The sequence below is a fragment of the Tamandua tetradactyla genome, chromosome 10 (genome assembly GCF_023851605.1).
Source record: "Tamandua tetradactyla isolate mTamTet1 chromosome 10, mTamTet1.pri, whole genome shotgun sequence".
Taxonomy (NCBI): domain Eukaryota; kingdom Metazoa; phylum Chordata; class Mammalia; order Pilosa; family Myrmecophagidae; genus Tamandua; species Tamandua tetradactyla.
In genome coordinates this window covers 88,376,488-88,396,601 of record NC_135336.1, presented here as the reverse complement: position 1 = coordinate 88,396,601, position 20,114 = coordinate 88,376,488, and the positions used below count along the sequence as shown (strand labels likewise).

General features: G+C 37.6%; 1 protein-coding gene across 3 annotated transcripts in view; it reads right to left on the bottom strand.

Annotated features, from left to right (window-relative positions):
- The window catches only part of MAP3K7CL (MAP3K7 C-terminal like), a 44,764-nt gene extending 42,806 nt beyond the window's left edge, over nucleotides 1-1,958 (bottom strand). For 2 of the 3 annotated variants that reach the window (XM_077117638.1, XM_077117643.1), the window contains exon 1: nucleotides 1,483-1,894. The gene's annotated coding sequence lies outside the window, so the exon portion shown is untranslated. Of the gene's footprint in view, nucleotides 1-1,482; nucleotides 1,895-1,923 lie in introns of those variants that run through there. The other variant, XM_077117641.1, reaches the window with a different exon arrangement.
- Between the last annotated feature and the right edge of the window lie 18,156 nt (nucleotides 1,959-20,114).

Below are 20,114 nucleotides of genomic sequence, written 5' to 3'. Positions count from 1 at the left end.
CCTACTCAAGACACAGTTAAGATTGCCTTTGTGGGAAATGCCTTTTCCTATCGCCAGAGTGGGAATCTCACAAAACTATTTCTTAATGAAGAAGAAATTCAAAATCTCTGGAAGTATGAAGAGGTTTGCTTATTTTAACATTCTAATATGGGTAGATACAAATCTAATTGCCTTATCTGTTTTAGTTTGCTAAAGCTGACAGAATGCAATATAAGAGAAATGGGCTGGCTTTTAACAATAGGGATTTATTAACTTACAAACCAACAGTTCAGAAACTATGAAAATATCCAAATCAAGGCATTAATAGGCAATGCTTTATCCCCAAAGACCAGCTACCAGCAATCCTCAGCTCCTCTGTCACATGGCAAGGAACATGGTGACATCTGTTGTTCTCTCCCTTCTCTCTTGAGTTTTATTGCTTCCACCTTCTCTCTTCAGTGATTTCCTCTCTGTTTTCTGTGATTTCTCTGTTTTATGGCTTTTTTTTTTCTCTGAGCTTCTCTGGCACTTTTTTCTGTGTCTTCCCTCTGTCTTTTATCCTCTTATAAAGTACTCCAGTAAGAGGATTAAGACCCACCTTAAATGAGGTGGGTCATGCCTCAATTTAAGATTCTACTCACCAAAAGATCCTACTTACAGTGGGTCCACACCCACTTTTGGTCTACACCCACAGGGATGGATTAGCTTTAAGAACATGATCTTTTCTGGGGTACATACAGCTTCAAACCCTCATACCTATCCAATGGACAAAACTGTGAATTATCCTTGTGCAAATAATTAATATGAAGTCCCTATAATTAGCAATTGAAGAAATGCAAAATATTAAAATGGAATGGGATCTTGGTCCAACTCCTTGAGGAAACTGAAGACCTGAAAAAAGAAGAGATATGTCTTTGGTCTGGAGAACAAAAGGAGGAGCCTAGCTCTAGAAATTCACACCTTGACAGAGACTTCTGGCAGCATCACCCTCCTCATTAGCTTTCATTTATGGGAGTACGGAAAGCAAACATTATCTTTGAAAGCAGATCAGGAATCTATTCTACAGAAGATAGGGATTTATAGCATTTACATTTTGAAGGAAGGGTAGGGGGAGAGGAAAGCTAGGGAAACTCCCTAACTTCACTGATCCCTCGCACTGAGGGCTTCCTGCTCATCACCTCCCCATGCAGAATTAGCAACCAAATCCTGTGAATTCTACCTCAGAAATGGCTCACAGTGTCCAAGTGGTGACTAGCTTCATCACCTATACCCCTACTTTGACTCTCTTCTAGATTTTTCTCCACACAAAGACCATTGTTCACCTTTCTTTAAAAAGAGAAATATGAATCATTATCACATGTGATTAAAAGCATCTACTAAGCAGAGGCAGATTTCAAGGCCCTCACTCACACAGGTCCCTTCCAAGGCCCTGGGTGGGGCCCTTGTGATGGGTTCATAAGCTTGTATGTCTTTTGAAAACTTTGAGAAAGTGAATTATCTTACCTGTCTCTGAGACCGCTGTCTCTGACCATTCCTACTTCCCCTCCATCACACTTCCTCTTGTATAGGGTAACAATGGAGTAGCTGTTGGAATTTTGGGATTTGGCCAACAAGGAATTGAGTTGGGGATGGTCATAATTGATACAGTTCTCAGTATCAACATACTTAAGTTGTTACTGCTTATCTCAATGTGAAAATGGTTTCTAGGATTATCCCACTACCTGCTGTGCCAGCTCCCCACAACATGACAGCACAAAGGTGCAAGACTATCCATCATTACAATGTATCCTTTGAAAAAAGAGTGTCCAATCATCATCCTCCATGGTGGGAAGCCAATAGATTATGGCCCAGAATGAAAAAAAAAAAAAAGCAAGAAATAGTAATGCAACACATCTTATAGAAGTGGGAGATAAAGACCAACATAATCATTTAGAGAGTATTTACCTGAAGAATGAAGAAAAAGCAGTGTCTTAGTTTCCTGGTTGCTATAACAAATACCACACAATGGATTGGATTCAATAATGGGAAATTGTTGGTTCATGGTTTCAAAGGCCAGAAGTCCAAATTAAGGTATTGGCTAGGAAGCTTGCTTCCTTGCAAGGTCTGTAGCTTCTGTCTGGCTGGGAACCCTTGGTTTTCTTGACTTTCCTGTCACACAGGGATTCTTCTCCCTTCTCTTCGGGGTTCTCACTGACTTCCAGCTTCCAGTTTCTCCCATGGCTTTCTCTTTATAAGACCTCCAGTTATAGACTTAAGCTAATCTTGATTCAGTTGGCCACACCTTAACTTACAATAAAATCTTCAAAAGATCCTACTTATGATGCATTTGCACCCATAGGAATAGGGTTAAGATTAAGAATATGTTGTTCTGAGGCACATAACTCAGTCTACTGAGTCTTGCTGCATTTTTAAATAAACTGCATAATTATTTGGCTCTTAATGTATGTATCTGTAAAGCTTTAATAAAAACTAAAATGTTGAAGGGCTGTTTGTTCATGATTTTGGATGAATACTCAGTTTGTGAATAATGAAAGGACTTCTCTCCCATTCTTCTTTAATTCTTTGGAAGAGCAATATGATTGTGTTGGTTTGAATTTGTGGACCCCAGAAAAGCCAAATTCTTTAATCCTCTTTCAATATTGGTTGGTGAGAGCTTTTAGATTATCTCTACGGAGATGTGACCACCCAATTGTGGGTGGTAACTTTTGATTAGATGGCTTCCATGGAGTTGTTACTCACCCTCCCAGGTGTATCTTGATTAGTTTACTGGAACCCTTTAAAAGAGGTTGCACTTTGGAGAGAGTTCCCTTTTAGGATGATGAGAAAGCCATGAAAACCACAGAGTACACATAGCCAGAGATCTTTAGAGATGACGAAGGAATATGCCCCTGGGGGAGCTCCATGAAACAAGAAGCCAGGAGAAAAAGCTAACAGACATCACCATGTTCACCATGTGCCTTTCCAGTTGAGAGAGAAACACTGAACTTCATCAAGCTTTCTTAAGTGAAGGTAACCTCTTATTGGTACATTAATTGGACATCTTTATAGACTTGCTTTAATTTGGATATTTCTATGGCCTTAGAACTGTAAATTTGCAAATTAATAAATCCCCCCCCCCCTTTTAAAAGTCATTCTGTTTTCTGGTATATCGCGTTCCAGCAGCTAGCAAACTAGAACAATGATAAATCCAAATAAAATAAAATTTAAAAGTAAAGCTCTTGAATTGACAATGCCTACCTGACCAAAAGCAGGAAAAGAAATGTAGCAAAATAAGGTATCAGTGACTAAGAGATTTCAAATAGAGTTGAGAAGTTATTATCAAGATTACTCTTATGTAAGCTTCAAGTAGATACTGCTAATCATCATATGATGCCAAACCTCAATCAACAGTATTCCTGAAAACCCTAAAGAATACATACCTAGGGCTCTATCTGAAACGCTATAAAAGTTTTGCTCACTAAGTTTATTTTTTCAGAAACCTAAAACTTCCAGGTGGCTCCTAGGCCAGATAAACTCTGTAATCCAGAGTTACCAGTCCCTCCAAAAGCATCAACCAGTAGCATCTCCCTACTCCATTTTGTCCACACCTCTCTTCAATATGAAATAAATAGAATGGTCATTTCCCAAATATCCCTAAAGATTAGGAGAAGGAGCAAATGAGAAGGAGGAGTTATAATAGAGAAAAAAGTATTTAACAAATGAGTATGACTACAGAATCATTATATTGGTATTTCCTTTTAGTCTCCAGTGTCTTAGAGCAGCTAGAAGGAAATACCTGAAATTGTAGAACTGTACCCCATATCATACTTAGAAATTTGTTCTATAATTACTTCTTAAAATGTACTTTGGCATTTATCACAGTTTTTTTTTCTTTCTTTCTTTTTTTTTTTTTTTTTTGCGTGGGCAGGCACCGGAAACCAAACCTGGGTCTCTGGCATGGCAGGTGAGAACTCTGCCTGCTGAGCCACCATGCCTGCCCTATGACTTTTTTGTATATTTCACAATAAAAACAGTTTAGAAAACTTATAAAGAAAAAGAAATTAAGAACTAGTCAGAGAAATAAAAATAAAGCCCTTTAGATAAGTTATTTGTAAGGTGCTATGGCTATGTAAGATAATTTCATTAAGGGAAGCTGGGTAAAGGTGCATAGGAATCTGTATAATTTTTGCAAGTTATAAATCAAATTATTTCACAATAAAAAGTTGTACATGTTTTAAAAAGATCCATTTATTGACTCACTCTTCTTTTACTAGTGAAATTGTAAATTTACAGAAAGTATCCATATACTTCCCTCACACACATATTGCTCAGCATTAACACTTTGCACTTATGTATGGTACCTAATTTACTATAGTCCAGAGTTTACAGCTGGATTTACTGTTTGTGTTGTGTAGTTCTATGGTTTTTTTTTAATAACTGTTATTATAGTAACATATATATAATGTAAAATTTCTTTAAGTTTAACCATAATCCTTTAACCATAATCCACTACATAATTCAGTGATGTTAATTAAATTCACAATGTTGTACTAACATCACCACCATCCATTACCAAAACTTCTCCATCACCCCAAACAGAAACTCTGACCCAATTAAGCATTAACTCTTCATTTCATACACCCACTCTGGCCCTGGTAACCTGAATTTGCTTATTCTAATGATTTCGTATCAGTGAGATCATACTATATTTGTCGTTTTGTCACTTAACTTGATGTCCTCAAGGTTTATTCGTGTTTTCACAATGTATCAGAAGTTCATACCTTTTTACAGCTGAATAATATTCATTATATATCATGTTTTGTTTATCTAATTACCTGTTGATGGACACTTACTTTGCTTCCATCTTTGAATAATGTGAAATAATGACACTATGAACATCAGTGTGGATATGTCTGTTCAACCTGCTGCTTTGAATTATTTGGGGTATATACCTACAAGTGGGGTTGCCAGGTTATATGGTAATTCTATACTAAAAAATTAATTTTTTGAGTAACTACCCAACTGTTTTTCACAGTAGCTGTACCACTTTACATTCCCACCAACAATGAACAATTGTCCCTATTTCTCCACATCCTCTCTGACACTTATTTTCCATTTTTCTTCAGATATAAAATTCTTGGTTGGCAATTGCTTTCTTTCAGCACTTTAAATATTTCATCCTTTTGCCTTCTTGCCTACATGGTTTCTGATAAGTAATTGTTCTAGCAAGCTGCCCAGAATGTGATATACCAAAAGTGGAACAGCTTTTTAAAGGGGGAATTTATTAAGTTGCAAGCTTACATGTTCTAAGGCCATGAAAATGTCCAAATTAAAGCAAAGTTATAGAAGTATCCAATCTCAGGCATCCAGGAAAGATACCTTGGTTCAAGAACACCAATGACATTCAGGGTTTCTCTCTCAACTGGAAAGGCCACATGGCAAACATGGCGACATCTGCTAGATTTCTCTCTGGGCTACTTGTTTCATGAAGCTCCCCGGGGGGCATTTTCCTTCTTCATTTCCAAAAGTCTCTGGCTGTGTGGGCTCTAAAGCTTTTCCCAAAATGGTTCCCTCTTAAAGGCTTCCAGTAAGCAACCCCACCTTGAACGAGTGGAGACACATCGCCATGCAAATCATCTAATCAAAAGTTACCACCCACAACCAGGTGGATCATATCTTCATGGAAACAATAAAAAAGATACTACCCAGCAATACTGAATGAGGATTAAAGAACATGGCTTTTCTGGAGTACACAAACAGATTAAAACCGTCACAGCAATCAATACCTAATTATTGGGGCTTCCTTATACATAACATGTTGCTTTTCTCTTGCAGCTTTAAGAACTCTATCTTTGTCCTTGACATTTGACATTTGACTTCTATGTGTCAGGGCATGGTTCTCTTCAAGTTTAGCCTGTTCGAGGTTCACTGGGCCTCTTGAATGTGTACATTTCACTCCTTTTGTTAAATTTAGGAAGTTCTCTGCCATTATTCCTTCTGCTCTGTTTTAGCTTCCTGGACTGCTCAAACAAATACCATACAAAGGTATGGCTTAAACAATGGGGATTTAATGGCTCTTGGTTTTGAGGCTGGGAAAATATCTGTATCAAGCCATCATCAAGGCAATGCTTTCTCCCCCAAACACTGTAGTATTCTGGGACTGACTACAGGAAATTCTTGGGCCTGGACTCCTCTGTAACATGGCAATGCATATGGTAGATTTTCCTGGTCTCTCTGTTCTCTTCCAGGCTTCATTGAATTTCAACTTCTTGCTTTCTCTTGCTTTCTGTGGCACCTCTCTCTCTCTTTCTATCTCTCTATCTCTCTCTCTCTGAATTATACTCTGTTTATAAAGGACTCCAGTAATAGGATTAAGACCAGGCTGGGACACACCTTTACCGAAATAACCTCATTGAAAGGTCTTACTTATAATGGGTTCACACTCACAGGAATGGGTTAAGTTTAAGAACATATTTTTCTGGGGTACATATAGCTCCAAACCACCAACTGTCCCTTCCTCTCTTTCTTTTCCTTCTGGGACTCCCAAAATGTGTATATTGGTGTGTTTCTTAGGGCTGTTCACTTTTTTTGCACCCCTTTTTTTGCTTCTCAGCTTGAATCATTTCAATTTTCTTGCCTTCAAGCTTTGATTCATTCTTTTGTCAACTCTAATCTGCTATTCAACCCCAATAGGAAATTTTTATTTTAGTTATTGTGATATTCAATGCCAGTATTTTTGTTTGTCTCATTTTAAAAATTCCCCTCTCTCTATTGAAATTCTCATATTATTTGTTCATCATTTTCTGGATATCCTTTCCCCCTGCTTTCCTTTATCTCTTTGAGCATCTTGAGTATCATTTTTTTTTTTAAGTCTTTGTCTGGTCTGTCTGAAGTCTAATCACCTTCGTTGATGGTTTCTGAATTTTTACCTTATTCTATTGGATAGGCCACCATTTCCTGTTTCTTTGCTTACTTATAATTTTTTTGTACACTGTACATTTTAATTTTAATGTGTTAACTCTGGGATTTAATTCTTAAGCTGTCTATTCCTTAAATTTGTATCCAGCTAATGATATGACAGAGATTACCTTGAATGCCAGAAGCTAACAAAAACAAGCAAGCCTATGCAAAAGCTACCTTTCACATAGTTACAAATTGGCTCTGCAGTGGCTGATGCTCTGAGTTTAGCCCTCCTATCAAGAAAATCAGCCCAAGACAAAAGTGTGGGGTCCTTTCCATCTCTTATGAGTCTGTCTTATTCTTGGCTTGTACTTGGCTTGGTTATGACCTTAAGAATCCCCTATTTATAGGAATCTGACTGTTCCCTCTATTTCCTATGAAGCAGACTCCCCACTGTCCTCATCCCAAGCGGTCTATTATATGCTTTAAAAGCCAATAATCTTTTGCCCTAGATTTCTTGGTATCTGACTGTTCTTCTTGGGATTTGACTGCTTTAGCTGTCAGCAAGCTGCTTCTTTCTACAGGACAAGTTCTGGGAGCACAAGTCTGATATGAGTACGCTGGTTCAGTCTTTTGGATTGCTACCCTTTAACCTGGCACCCCAGTATGCACATAAGAGTTATTTACTCCCTCTGGAACAGAGCCAAGGACCCACAGTGGGAGCACAGGCTGGCTCCACATTGTGCTGGAGAGACAATGAAGAATGAGCCAGCAAGGGTGTCATTATCTGCTCTTATCATTGTTAAAGCTGCATTTTCTTTACTCAGCATTTTCCCAGTTACAGCACCCTTTTAATTATTTTCTGGAGTTTTGAAGAAGATGTTCTGCCAGTTTTTTGCTAGTTGTTCAAAGATTCTGTGGGGCAAAGAACCCTGGAGCAACTGTGTCCCCATCTTTGTTCACCAAAAAACTCTGTTGACTTGCTGTTGCCTAGAGGACAAATACTTATTTTGGTATTCAGCTTCCCTTCACAATCTGTCCTCTTTCCTGTCCTCATTTTAATGTCCCACCCTCCTTGATGTGGAGCTATAACTGAACTTCTCTCAGTCCTGTCAAACACTACAGATCCAGTGTCAACAACCAAGATGATTTTTGTAGTCATCTCATCTGTGTAACCATTCCATCCTCTCTACTTCATGCTGGAGGGCTTTGTTCAACTTATACTAAAGCACTTAGTAGCACATGTTGCTTTCACTTCTTTGCAGGTTTATCCCCCATTAAACCATTAGAACAAAGCAGGGTATAGGTACAAATGACCTGGGATACAAATGCCTATTAATGAAGGCACCCATCAAAGCCAAGGACAAAAAGAGGAAAGTTAAGAGATACCAATATTCTTTGTCAGTATCTATAATTTTGTCTGCTGCTTGACTTGTATCCATTTTAGCTTTAGACCTGTGTTTGTGAAGAATCCAGTGTCCCAAAGGCCATAGGTACGGCCAAAGGAATTTGAGGTGCCCCTCTCTCAAAAAGCATAGTTGAGGAATACAAATGCTCATTGTTCACCATAGGTTATTGTTTTGCTGAGGAACATACATTTTTTGGGCCAGCTCTGAGTAGGAGCATACAAAGGAACATACATTCTTTGGGCCAGATAATTAAGGTGATTTGTGCAAGGGAAAGGAAGTGAAGGTAGGAAACCAGGAAGTGGGATGTCAATAAGAGAAATGTGAGAAGGAGAATGGGGATGTCCAAAGGGACAGTCTAAACCTTTCTGTGTGGTTTGCGAAGAATTCCTTTTCTCTCTCTCCCTATGAAATATTCAGGAAGATAAATTAGTCAACAGTGGTTTTGGAGTTGTGCATTTGAGGATGTAAAGAAGTAGAGCATCTGAACTCAAATGACTGTGAGCTGACAACAGATACTCTTAAAGGGGGTCTGTCACTTCCAGGTCATGGCATTATTTCTGAGAAGTGTCACAAAGACCAACAACATGGAGAGTTGCAGTGATCATACAGATGAAAAGCTGCTAGTATGGAAAAATTTGGTTGTCAATGATGATGGTATTTTATTAATCAAATCACCGACTCAAACTCTTCCATTTGATTATTTGTTTATATACATTTGATCTTTTCAGAGGTAAGGCTAAAAGCAAAATGATATGGAGGTGCAGTGCAGGAATGGGGAATGCCACACAATTTATCTTTTGGTGTGAAAAGTCAGGTTAACACAAATAAGAAAGAAAATTTTAGTCCCACAAATGGCATCAAGCTGTTTGCAGTATCCTTTTTGCCATGGCTCTGACTCTAACTCATTCAGCCCCACTGATAATATCATTTGTCTTCTCTGAGACTCTGTTTCCTCATCTGAAAGGGAGAGATTTAAAACTGATGCTTTCTAAATTTCCCTACAGTTCTAAATCCTTTCATTTCAGGAGGTGGGGCCAGCCCTAAAAATAAAAGTAATTATCCACAGAATTCCTTCCCTGATTGTGATTCAGTGACGAGCATACTGGATGGCAATAAACCCAAAATACATTTTACAGCAATTGTCAGGGAGAAAACAGAAATAAGATAATCCCTTTTACTTTTTCTGTTGAAGCCACCACCTCAATTTTACCGCCGTTAGTCATCAGATATTTGATATCCAAGTAAAATCCATTCAGTCCCTGATTATACTGTGAAACCTGAGGACAGCCATAAAAGTGACAAGGAAGCGATCATGTTTTGTTCATCAAAACATCTTTCAAATTAAGCCATCACATCTTAAAATAGTGGATTAGAATACCCATCAGGACTTCTTCCTGAAAGCACAATCCTTATTTAAAAGTAGAGAGCCAATTACTTGTGCAGATACAAAAATGGTTAATAGCTAAGGCCTAATAAGACACCTGTCAATTTCCCTTTTTTTAGCTCAGCTACTTTCAATTCATAGGAGTTGCCCAGCACAAAGAGCATTTTGCTGACAGTTTTGTGTGTGCTTGAGCAGTGATAGCATTCAAACTAAAATGGAGTTTCAGATATTTCCATCCACCACTTAAAAATACATCTTAAGAAGTACAGTATTAACCACAAATGAATGGCTGCCTAGCCTTTCAAATGAGATACTGAAATAGCATTGTTAAGTCTATCGGAGAAGGGACAGTTTCCCACCACTGCTTCAGCTAAACGAGAATGAAGATTTCCTAGAAGAGACCACAAATAGAAACTGACATTTTCCTGAAACAGAAAAATCTAAGTGAAGGACAGATTATCTCCCTCTGGGATTTGAGCATATATTAAATATAAGACACATTCAAAATTTAGGACAGAGTTCACAGATGCATTTGTAAACATGCCTTACGGAAGGTGAGCATGACAATGATAAAAATCAAAGCAATTTTTAAATACTCTCTAAATTAACCCAAAGAATTCAAATTATATGTGTCTGTACTGATGAACTCTTGATAGTCTGAGTTGATGGACCCTTGATGGTCTGAGTCCCAAGAAATTGGAAGTTTGTTATCCATCAGGAGAACAACTGTAAGTACTAAAAACATGTATTGTTTTAAAAGCCCTCTGGACAAACCATAGCTAATTTACACTCTGGTAAAATTATTCATCTATTCAAATTTTTAAGAACTCTTCTAATTAGTATGCTTTTAGAATTCTCTTTCCAAATTTAGATTCCAAAATTCACAATGAACAAGAATTGACACTCCCTTTTTAACAAAGAAAAAGTAAAGGAAGATTAAACAGAATATAAACTGAATAGTATTTTGTACTCCCTTAATTTATTTAAAGATTTTAAGAAAATTTTATCTGCCACTGATCTAAGATGTTTATAATAATTTCTCTAAAGATACATTAAGAACAAAAAAAATACTAATTTTAACTAGGTCTCTTTGATATGGTCAGTATTAGAAAGATGGACTGGGGCACATGTGATTACATTGCGAATGTTAGAGCTAGATTTAAGATCATCTAAATCATCCCCCTCTTTTACATATTAGAAGACTCAGCTCTTAATTATATTTTCACTTATCTTTTAAACAGAATTCACCTTTATAAGTTTTCTTCATATTTTAGCGACAAGTTTCCAAAGTCATTTAGTTGACTCTTCTAAGTTCTCGCCGCTTAATAAAGTAAGACTCCCATGGCCTGTTTGATGAAAGAGTTAGATCTTTTGAGGTCTAGCTTATCTTCTAGAGTGCTATGACAGTGAAAAAAAAAAGAAAGGAAAAGCAAATAAGCAAAACTCATGAGCTACATATCCATTAGGAACTGCTAGGCACGAAACATAGAAAAAAGTCAAAAATGCCGATTCAATGAATGAACTTCCTAGAAGAAAGCAGTCAAGTCTAGGGGAATAAACTAAGCAGGGAGCCAAAGATCAGATAATCTAAGCCTCACTTTACCATGACTACCTACCCTGAGCTAGTAACCACCTCTTGGGTTCCTGGATTCCCCAACTATCCATTTTTAGGTTTAATTAGAAGTTAATTAAAAGCAATTGCATATGTGCCAAGCATTTCTTTAAAACTTTTAAATATAGGAATTTATTAATTTGTCACAACAATCTTACCATCAAGAAGGGCTTTCTGGGCAGCCATACAAGGACCCATGCTCAGAAGGGCCCTGTACAGGATTTAATATTCTGCTATCACCATCTTGAAATTTGAACAAGGGGCTCCACAATTTACGTAACCACTCCTCTCCTCAAGACTAAAATTATCATCACCCTGTTTTACAGATGCAGAAACTGAGGGAAAGAGGCGTTAGGTGACTTGCCCAAGGTCAGAGGGCTAGTCACGACTGTAGCCGGGCTTCACACCCAGGCCATCTGGCTGCCAGGCCACAACTATAGCCACTCCACTCTCCTGCCATTCACAGAGGAGTCCTTGAAAGTCATTATTATTAGGTCCCCTGACTATTCTGCAATTCCAACTAAGGTTGTTTACTAAAAGCAATGTTGAGTTCACTCTTTCCTCCTTCAACAAATGTTTTTTTATAGTTGCAGAATTGCAGTGAATAAAGAAAAAAAGAGATATATTCACAAACAGGCCAAATTTGAAATAAGACTGCTTAGCTAAATGAAAGGTGAGAGCATTTGCTTAGCTATTTAAATGATAAGCTAAACAGAATGCCTTTTGGACCATTTCAGCCTCTGGTCCCCGATTTAGAGCTCTTAGGAGTGGGATCCAGAGCCCAACATGGGGAAGACCAAGTCAGCCAAGAATGGCAATGTCACAGAAGAGGCAGGACCCATCAAAGGAAGCGCTCTGGTTGCCTTTTATAGATGTGAAAACAGCCAAAACGCCCTGTTGTCCAATGGGCAAACATAAATAAAGGCTTGCATCAGCTGAGGACACTAAAGAAAAGGGTTGAGATTTCCTGAGGCTCTGAGTGAAAGGTTGCATTCCCTGCTAGAGAAGCATCTGGCCTCTTGTGGCTCTGAATTTCCTGCCCAACCCTTTTCCATACCCATCTTCTATCTAAGGTAACCGTGGGTGGGAGTTTCACTTCAGCTAAAAGCTGCAAGCTCAAGGGGATGGAATGCAGACAACTCCACGTGAATCCCAAGCCTCATCTATACAATATAAGCTCTGGGAGATAATTACATTATTGCTGCTGTTTGATTTTCTGTGTACATTCTGCATTTGCTTTTTTAAAATAATAATAAAACCTTTTTGTTTTATTAATTGCAAAACTGACTTCCAAATATAGGTCAATAGAAATACTACCCAGATTTGGGCAGAAGTGCTGTTTCCAAAGAAGCGGTTTCCAAAGATTTAGAAGCTATTCTAAATCCAGCTTGTTCCTCATTGCCAAATTCCCTTGCCCAGGGCACACAGGACCCATGTCACGCTAACAGACCCAGTAATTAATGAAGGAAGTATTATATGGAAATAAAGGGTTTTAAAAAATCTTAGAGTCTCTGATTAACCTCCATCAAATTTCTGACTGTATTAAGTAAAGCCAATGGGATTCCACAGTTCTTGGACTGTTATTTTCTGATTGGTCAATATGGGTCTTCCTGCCTTTCAATATTTAAACAATTAGTCAATAGCAGTCTCCTTAGCAGGTTTCTGTCCTGCCTCCTTGATCAGAACAACCAGAGACCTGGTAAGGATCCACAGAGAGCCTTGTCTCTCCACATATCTATCCTGCGCTTGCCTGGTGTTAGACAGCCTGTTCCTCCAAATTGGTCTGGAATCTTTTCAATGGCATCATTGCTCTTTGTGCAACCAAGAGTCAGAAACACTGACCTTACATGAGTGTTCTAGTTCGCTAGCTGCAGGAATGCGATGTACCAGAAATGTAAATGGCTTTTAAAAAGTGGCAATTTATTAAATTGCAAGTTTACAGTTCTAAGACTGTGAAAACGTCCAAATTAGAACAAAGCTATAGAAATGTCTAATCCAAGGCATCCAGCTAAAGATACCTTGGTTCAAGAAGGCTGATGATGTTCAGAGTTTCCTCTCTCAACTGGAAAGACACATGGCACACATGGCAATGTCTGCTAGCTTCCTCTCCAGGCCTCTTGCTTCACGAAGCTGCCCCATGGGCATTCTCCTTCTTCATCTCCAAAGGTCACTGACTGTTAGACTCTGATAGTTCTCATGGTTCTCGTCATTCTGAAGCTTTCTCCAAAATGCTTCCTCTTTTAAAGGATTCCAGTAAACTAATCAAGACCCACCTGGAATAGATGGAGTCACATCTCCCTCTAATCCAAGGTTAGTACCCACAATTGGGTGTCACATCTCCATGGAGATAATTTAATCAGAAGACTCCAATTTATATTATTGAATAGGGATTAAAAGAAATAGTTACTCCCACAAGATTGGATCAGGATTAAATCATAGCTTCTCTAGGGCACATAATCCTTTCAAATCAAAACAGTGAGCAAATTTGAAAATGCCCTGTAGAGGCTGGGACTGAGGGCAACAGTGTGTGAACAGATGGCATCAAACCTTAACTCCTTAATAAAGAAACCATCTGCAGCCCCATGGCTCATTATCTATATTAGTGTCACTTTACTATTTCAGGAAACTCTAGATCAGGAAGACAAAATTGCAAAAAAATTAGCATTTATTCAGGAACTACCCCTAATTTTGTAACTGAAAATTAAGAATTAGCAAATGATTATGATTACTGAATCATTATATACGTGCTTTTTTATTGTCTAGTATACTGTAGTATAGCTAAAAGTCAATACTTGAAATTACTGAAGCTCACTAAACTAATCCCACCCCTTGTTTATACTTACTATTGTGGCAGTTATTCTAGCCTAGTCTTAAATCCTGTTTTAACAGTAACCACTACACTTTCCCTTGTTTGAATTGCTAAAATCCTCTAAACTCTTTAGACTCAGGGAGACAGATTTTGGGGCGGATAGGTCATCCAATCTCCTGCCTCATGCTTAGCGAAGCTTTTCTCTTTGAAACCCTCATATTGGCTGGTATGCACATTGGGCAGAGAACCCCACTTTTGTGTGGTATCAACTTCTTTTATATAAACACCTTGACCCTCATTAGAGTAAATACTCTTTTCTTAAACAATATATCCCTCAAGCAGGCTCATCAAATGACTGTTTACTCTTTGTGACTAGTTTCAATATGTCCAACAATACTGAACTATTGTATGACAAAACTTTCCCAATCCCAAGCAACCCTTGCCTCATTGAAAGACCCACCTAAAACCAGATCCCATAAATATCCAACCTTTGACCTTGTACCTCCAGAAAGTTACTTGGACTCTGCTTTGCTTTATCAATATTTTGATATTTTGGTGGTCTTTTCAGGGAGTCAGTGGTCAATATTCCCTTCCCTTCTACTTCTAATTCCAACCCACCTGTCTTCCCTTATTCAGGCAAATAACAAGCAATAAGCAAGGAATGCCCTGGGCTTCATGGATGTTGCAGAGAAGAGAACTGGAAATAGCATTATCCCTAGTGGGTTGGTAGAGGACATGGATACTAGCACTGGAGAACCCAGTTTGGCCTGCAGGGGTCTAGAGAAATGGTCTCCCTGTCCTTCAAGACATGAACTAAGTCTTCAATACTCTTGAGGCTTGGGAAGCATAAGGGAATAATGATATAATGAGGAATGTGTACCAAAAGTGTTAATAAAATTAACATCTAGTGAGCTATTAGAACTATGAACCAGGTACTGTTTTAAGTACTTTGCATGCAATAGCTAATGAGGATGGTACTAGTATCAGCCCCATTTTACTAAGGCTAAAACTGAGACACAAAGTGATTAAGTAACTGCCCCAAAGGCACAAAACTGGGAAGTGACAGAGCCAGAACTTAAACCAGGGAGACTGGCTCCAGATCCCAAGTGTTTAAATATAAATTCCAAGACTATTCTCAAATAAGGATTCTTGAAGAACATAATACCCAAAGAATTTCTAATAGGAGTGTAGAATGAAAAGTACTCAATATTTCACCAAAGTATAGAAGTTGGGAGTTCAAGTTGGAAGGTAAAAAGGGCATAGAGGAAGAGTTCCAAATATCTCATTTGGCAGGAAAAAGTATCCCAAAGGGATCATCCAGTCAAGATGGGAGGGAAATGTTATTAAATATAAAGGGCACTTGATAAGGAAAATAACTGGTATCTTGTTTTCAAAAATAGTAGAGAATTATGAATATAATTATGAGGGCCAAAAAGGGAAGATAGAATAGAAAGAAACAGTTGTTAGGAAGGGAAAAGGAATGAATTGCAATTGGATCAAATCTACCAAAAGAAAGGAAAAAAGAAAAAATAACAAGATAAATCAAAAACATAAAGTCAAATGGAGGAAATAACAGCTAACACATCAAAAATTAAACTACAGAGCAGAGACTGTTAGACTGAGTTAAAAAAAAAAAAAGCCTAGCTACATTGTAATTACAAAAACACATATAAAATAATGATTTTCCTCTGTAAAGATAGAGGATTGCTTCTAAATTTCATTGCTTTCAAAGACCAGCCAAAAAAAAAACCAGTAAAACAAAAACCTCAGCAAAAATGTTTCAATAGAAGGTCGCAGATATTTAAGGGAAATTGGAGATGAGGCAACACAAAAGTGGGGTTTGGTTGGAAAGCAGATGTAAGAGTGACATATTTGCTCAGCACACCAGAGAGTTTAAGCAATCAATGGGAAAGGTCAAGAACCAACTTGACTTACAATGCTCAGGAACTTGTGGCTCCAGGTACCTCTGGAAGTGAGGGCAAAATGAGAAATTAAAAAAAGGAGGATTGGTTGAAATATGTTTAAGGCAGGCCCTTAAATCCCTTCCCTACTACACTCTTTTCTTCACCCCAGTAGAAGAGTGATGCTTTATTCTCTGGAGAAGGTAAAACAGTGTCTGGGATATCAGATTGGAAACAGGGGGCATTAAATGAAAGTGAGCAGTCTTCCTCTCCTCAATTCCTCAGTGCTAACAACTCAAGCCCTTGGCCTCCAGGCAAGAAACCAGAAGATTTTTCTTAGGGGAATCTGATAAGCCCAACAAGATGGATCTAAAGACATTGATATCACCCTCAGTCCCCAAGCCCAACAGGGCACTCAGAGCTTCCAGTCAGCATTTTTGATTCTCACTCTTAAATAAGAGTGGACAACCAAGATTGCCAGACACCTGAGAAAAATCTCTAAGATGGACAGATAGCTAAGACTGCAAAAAGCAACTCGGAGGAAATAAACGTTGTAGAGGAAAATCAAATTACTTTTTAAAAAAAGTATTCATGGTTGATCCTTATTATTTGTAAATTCTGTATTTGTGTATTTTCCTACTCACTAAAACTTATTTGCAACCCCAAAATCAATACTCATGCTGATTTTGCAGACATACACAGTATGGCAAAAATTGAGGCACCCACTTTCCATGTTAGGTGACCTCCACGTTCTTGTTTCAGCTCTTAAACTGTAAATAGGTGTCCTTTTCATGGTATATTTATTACCATATTTTTCACATTTTTGTGGTTTTTTGTAAGTGATTTTGCTGTTAAAATAGCCCCCAACTGTAGTGCTGATGAGCTGCCCCGTGTTCCTGAGTGCAAGAAGGCTGCAATGTGCCTTATGGAGAAAATAATTCTGTTAAATAAGCTTCATTCAAGCATGAGTTACAGTGCTATTGGCCTTGAGCTCAATGTTATTGAACCAGAAATGTATATTAAATAAGGTGTCTTTAAGCAGAAACACACATAAAGCAAGGCTATGTACTGATCGGTTGATGAAAATGTGACTATAGGCTCATAGAACCTTACATTTCCGCTAGGAACAGCAGTACAATATTCACTGATTCAGTGTTTGCAGTGTTTTAGAAAATATTGTCACAGTAACAAGAACCAAATCTTCATGTGTGGATGTGTATGTATTTTCATAGATTTAAGAGAGGATATTGCATCCATGAGAAAGAATAGAATAATATGAAAAAGGAACAGAAAAAAAATTTTAAGTGTTTCAAAGTTAAGAAATGAAAGCAGAAATGGAAAATCAATAGGAAGGATGGAATATAAAATTGAGGAACAACCAGCAAAAAAAGCAAAACAGCACAGGGATGGAAAACAGAGTGAGAGAATAAGATAATGAAAGGACTAGTCTCACCAACATATGAACATAAGAGATTCAGAAAATGAGAAAGTGGAAAATGTAGGAAAGAAATAAATTCAATATCACTCCCCAAACAATAGATAAATTTGAGCTTATTGAATTCCCAATCAAATGACTGAAAATAGACTCAAATCAAGGCACATCATTGTGAAATTTTAAAACACTAAGGGTAAAGAAAAAATCCTACAAGTTTCCAGAGAAAAATAAAAATAGACCATGTACAAACAAGTAGAACTTAAAATAACTTCAGACTTTCAACAGTACTAGAAACTAATAAAAAATGAATCTTCAAATTCTGAAAAAAAAAAGAATTATCCCTGATCTAAAATATTTAGCTATGCAAACTCTCAGTGTTGAAATAAACACTTTTAAGACATGCACAATCTCTAAAGGAGTGACTAGAGGGTGTTCCACACCAAAATAAGGGAGTGAACGAAGAGAAAGATAGGTGGAATTCTTGAAACAGAAGAAAACATCTCTCTAGCAACTACTCAATTCTGCCACTGTAGCATGAAAAAGCTGTCATAGACAATAACTAAATGAATGGGCATGGTTCTGGTGCAATTGCAAAACAGACAATAGGCCAACCCCTGCTCTTAAGAAATCCCCCCAAATATGTTAAAGATTGAGATGGTATAATCTAGGAATGCCTAGAGTGTATAGCAATAGTGAAATGTACAATGTGCACATTTTAAAAATGTTTTTGCATGAGGAAGAACAAAGGAATGTCATTATTGCAGGGTGCTGAAAATAGATGGTAATTAATATTTTAAAATGTCACCTCATGTGTGAGACTAAAGCAAAAAAATGTTTGTTTCAAAATTTATATTTTGACTAGAGCATTTCCTAATATAACTTATGTAGATAGTTTGATTGAACGTCATAAGTACTTGGAATCTCAGGTAGGACATGAGATTTTGTTGGTTTGTCCAGCGTGATGCCCCGATGAATCCCAGGGTTATTTGATCAGTGAGTGGAAAAGTATTTGTAAGCCCCCTTTGGGGAATGGTGAGAGTAGGGAGAAATTCAACTTTCCCAAGTCGAATTCTTGATATTCTCACAAGCAGTGTGGACAACCAAAGCTATAGGCTGAGCCCCCAGTCTTGGGGTTTGTTCATATGAAACTTAACCCCACAAAGGATAGGTCAAGTCTACTTAAAATTTAGGCCTAAAAGTCACCCCCAAGAGAACCTCTTTTGTTGCTCAGATGTGGCCTCTCCCTCCAGTCAACATGACAAGCAGTCTCACCACCCTCCCCCTCTCTGCGTGGGACATGACTCCCAGGGGTGTGACCTTCCTGGCAACGTGGGACAGAGATCCTGGAATGAACTGAGACTAGCATCAAGGGACTGAGAAAAACCCTAGAAAGAAATCCACCCAAATAATAGTGAAAGGATATCCCAGGAAGGTAGCTATACACCTGTCCAGCCTGAAGCACTAAGAAAGGCCTGGACTACATTTCTTCAGGATAGTCAATTGATGAAATGAAATTTCTGCTTAATACATCAAAAGGATATTTAGACAACTGGTAAGGAATTTGGGATTGAAGGATTAGTAAATCCATAGAAATCTCAGGAAATGAAGGTAAGAGAATTATTTAACTCTAGGGAAAATAAAAATTTTGTGTAACAGGAAAAGCAACCATAGCTTACTGAATGACTCAATTCTTCATAAAATAAAAATTCAGATTTCAAAAAAATTTAAATCTGAAAATAACAAGATGAGCTAATGTAAACAAAATGAAAGAAGAAGCCACTATATTATGAGCAAAGTGAACATCAAGTTAAAGCACCAAATGGAATAAAGAAGGATTTGATGTGAACCTGTTTTGCCTCAAGCTGTACAACACATAATCATATAAAACAAAATCTATTAGGGAAGCCCTGATTAAAATAAAATTAGAGTTAAAACATTTCAATACAACTTGGAAACCTGGAAATGAGGCAAAATTTGAGCCTGATTAGGAATTATCTGAAGTCCTATGTAAATGTAACCTTAATAGATTTACTACTCATTATTAATTAAAACTGAGATTTTGCATAATAAGATTTTAACTTAAAGAAAATAAAAAAAAATTCAAATACTTTTTTTGGTGGAGATATAAATTAATTCTAACTCATAGAGAAGAAAATCCAAAAAGTTATGGTTTTATTAACCTTTAGGGAAATTAAGCAGTTTTATATCTACTTTGCTCTTATTCTTCATTCTTTTTTGTACTGCATATATATAGGCTATTCTTTCATTTTCTACTCTGAACCAGTCTGCTTGTTCCACCATTAATGAGTAAAATACATTTTGGGTAAATGCTCACTGCATATTTGCATGGTGTGGTAGGTTGAATTATGTACCCCAGAAAAACATGTTCTTAACCTTAATCCATTCCTATAAGTGCAAACCCGTGTACATTGGACCTTTTGAAGATGTTATTTTTGGTTAAGATGTGGCTCTGGTTTGGGAGTAGCTAATAATTTATTCTCCATTGGTGTCAGCAGTGACTGAGGTTATCATTTTATGGTCTTTCTAGTAATGAAATCAATCAGGTGTTGTGTCAGGGACTTGATATCTATCAGGTCAGTGAGGAGGATCTGATTTCTGTCAGGTAATTGACAGCGAGCTATTCCCTATTGGTTGGGAAATAGATGGTTAATCAGGCCTTTCTGTGTGTCTGATTTTTACGAGCTT